The following is a 3,825-nucleotide window of genomic DNA, read 5'->3' on the forward strand; positions in this document are numbered from 1 at the left end:
CTGGCAGATGGAAAATAGGAAGTTCTTTTGTATCTTTTGCTAATTGGTTTTTTTATTATTCTTTCTCTTTCCTTTATTTCTATCGCCCTTTTCTTCCTTTCTTCAGTTCGTATCTTTGGTAGTTGTAATCTTATTGTATTATGGGAAACATTTAATAATAAAAGATCTTAAAGCCCAAAGAAAAGGGGATTTTTCAATAGTTTAGGGGCTAGAGAACCTTTTGGATATGAGTAACTCTTTGTCTTGTCTTACAGATATGATTCATGAAGCCTCTTATGGACACTTTTATTATCAGTCTCATTTGTATTCTTCCTTCTGCCAAAATAACAATAATTATAATCACCACAATCATAATATAAAACATCAGGGTGGCGCACAAACCTGCCTTCTCCTGAGTGACAGGACTCAAAAAGGCATGCGTTTAGAGTTCAATCAGTGGTGGGATTGAAGCTGTTTCAGGTGCTTGAAGTGGTCTGCTGAATGACCAGGGCTGAACTTTGAGATCCATATTGAAAAGGGGTGCTCAAGGACCGCAATGTCTGAGTGTGGGCAGGTAATGCAGCAGCCCTATACATGCCTGTGAGTAAGCATCAGCTGTGGTCCAAAACTGAAGGCAGCAGCCTGGGGAAGATTGATATAGCCAGTGCCTAGATGGAATTATTTTATTTTATTATAAATAAATAAATACCCTGCCCATCTGGCTGGGTTTCCCCAGCCACTCTGGGTGGCTCCCAACAGAACACTAAAAACAGTATAAAACTTCAAACATCACAAACTTCCCTAAACAGGGCTGCCTAGAAACTGTATACAGCACATAGAGTTCCAGGATACAAGCTATGTGGCGAACACAGATGGCATAAACAATCCCATCATAAAGGGACCCTAATATGGGACAATTTTCTTCATACATTTTTGTTGCTGCAGGAGTAGAAATACGTTATTTCTGTCAATTTACCAAAATGGTTTGACATGTTAATCTTGCATTTTTTATTAAAAAGGTAAACTGCTTTTCACCTCACGATCCTGCCAATGTAAAGATAAAAGTCAGGTGGGTTTAGGGTCCCCCCCCCCCATAATGAAAATGCCTCTCTGTCACAGTGATGTGATGACATCTCACAGTTAGGGAAGTGTGAAGAAGCGGAGAACGGGGGGGGGGGGGGCATTCATTTCTATTTTCCCTGTCAGATTTTGAATCAATCAACTTTTGTCAGACATGCAATTGGACAGAAATGTAAATTGCTAATTTTGCTGCCTCTTGCATGAAGCCTTCTGAGTGATTTACAGCTTCAACCACCAGACAAAGTCTTATTTCTCCATCTGGCTTTTCCTTAACAATTTATTCCTGTTTTGCTCTGAGAGCATAAGAAGAGTCTACTGGATCAGGCCGAGTCCACCATCCTGTTCTCACAGTGGCCAACCAGAGATGCATGTGGGAAACCCACAAACAGAATCTGAACACTAGAGTGTTTTCCCCTTTGAGCCATAGCGTACCATTTGAATTATGCTAACTACATGAGTTGGCAGAACTCTGATCAAATACTCTATTTTTTTTTATAATATAATTTTATTGAGTACAAATTAGAAAAAAAATACAAATATACAAAAAAGGAAAGTACATGTAACAAAGAGAAAATTAGAAAACATTTTACCTCTTCTCATTTTTACAATTATTTACACCTCTAAAAAACAATATTCACAATAAAGAAAATAAATGAAAGGTATAATATAAAAGAAGAGAACAAGAAGAAGATAAAGAAAAGGAAGAAATAAGATCAAGAATGAGAATTTTAAAAGTAGATAAGTATTCACTATACACAGCCATTTCCAATCTATATTTATGTTCAATTATGTATTTTCATCATATCCTTAACTAAATTAAAATATTTTTAAAAGACTTCCACCGTTTGCCTCACGCGTTTTTGGTAGTCCATTCGTCAAAACCTCTGTTCTTCATATTTTTCCTTTGAGTCTCAAATATTCTATTTTTTAATGCAGTTGTTTTATTTGCTTGCTTGCCAAAACAGCTGCTATGGATTTTTTTTAATGAACATTTTTGCAAGTGGTGGTTGTGGCAAGGAGGTGTAATTTAGGTTTGGGCTGTTCTCTCGATTTTTTTTTTTTTAATTGCCCCTTCCTGTCAAAACTGCTATTAGGCCCATTGTACACAATGTCTATCTCTCTTGGCTTCATGTGACAGCTAGAAATGGGGTGAGGGTGATCAGGAAAATAGCCCAAGAGGAAAGAGTTAAGCACCTATTCCCCCAGAGCCATGAGATTCCTGCTTTGCATGTGGTTAGACGAGATGACCCTCGGGATCCCTTCCAATTTTACAATTCTGTGATACTATGATTCTGTTATCTTGTGCAGACAGCCCCCAACTCTTCAACACACACACAACCAGAGATGGAAGATGGGATTACGGGTCTCCTTTGTCTCATCTGGTAAGGTCCTGAGTCCATCTATTCAGCACTTAGGTATGCTTTACTTGGAACTAACTATATTCCACTGAATTCTAACAGTAGGGCTACGAGAGCTGGACCATAAAGAAGGCTGATCGCCGAAGAATTGATGCTTTTGAATTATGGTGCTGGAGGAGACTCTTGAGAGTCCCATGGACTGCAAGAAAATCAAACCTATCCATTCTTAAGGAAATCAGCCCTGAGTGCTCACTGGAAGGACAGATCATGAAGCTGAGGCTCCAATACTTTGGCCACCTCATGAGAAGAGAAGACTCCCTGGAAAAGACCCTGGTGCAGGGAAAGATTGAGGGCACAAGGAGAAGGGGATGACAGAGGATGAGATGGTTGGACAGTGTTCTCAAAGCTACCAACATGAGTTTGACCAAACCGCGGGAGGCAGTGGAAGACAGGAGTGCCTGGCGTGCTCTGGTCCATGGGGTCATGAAGAGATGGACACGACTAAACAACAACAACAAACCATTTTCCTGTCCATTGTTACCATTTCCAGGTACATTCTCTGACGCCTTATTTTCTCACTGTATTCAGTAACAGCCAATCCAAATGTACTATTCAAATCCTGAAAAATTGTACAATCTTAAAAAGAAGCAGTTGTGGAGTAGCAAATACAGTGGTACCTCAGGTTAAGAACTTAATTCGTTCTGGAGGTCCGTTCTTAACCTGAACCTGTTCTTAACCTGAGGTACCACTTTAGCTAATTGGGCCTCCTACTGCCACCACCACACAATTTCTGTTCTCATTTCATCCTGAAGCAAAGTTCTTAACCTGAGGTACTATTTCTGAGTTAGTGGAGTCTGTAACCTGAAGCATCTGTAACCCGAGGTGCCACTGTACTAATCCTGAAACCGTCAAAATATGCATTTAAAAGCTCATTTAAAATAGGCCCTTTGCATTAAAAGCACTATGCATTTTAGCCTTCTCTAATTTTAATTTCGGGTGTAAGCATTTTACCTTGGCTCTCGTTGATCCTTGTTCTTTTTCTCTTTTATTGATAATTAACATTAGCCCTTTGCAGCCTTTAGGACGATTAAAGCTAGCCTTTGCTCTTTCCTACAGATATGGGTTTTGTTTTGTTTTTTTACTAGGAAATTAGTTAACAGAGCATGCCTGGGGGATCTTCCACCCAAGCTCATCCTATGACATAATTAGCATGTTGTTGAGCACAGAGACCTCATTAAGAATTGGTAAAGGAGTCACGCGGCAGTTACCTAGAGTATTTCTAAACGGGATAGCTTGGTCAATATGGGAAGCTGATATATGTTCAAATCCCCAAAACGATAGTTTTGGATTTCTCTGCTGCGTGCTCCTTCTCCTTGTCCCTGCAGGGGGACTGACTGATTAATTTGCA

This window comes from Podarcis pityusensis (genome assembly GCF_964106645.2).
Source record: "Podarcis pityusensis genome assembly, chromosome: 6".
NCBI classification, from domain to species: Eukaryota; Metazoa; Chordata; class Lepidosauria; order Squamata; family Lacertidae; genus Podarcis; species Podarcis pityusensis.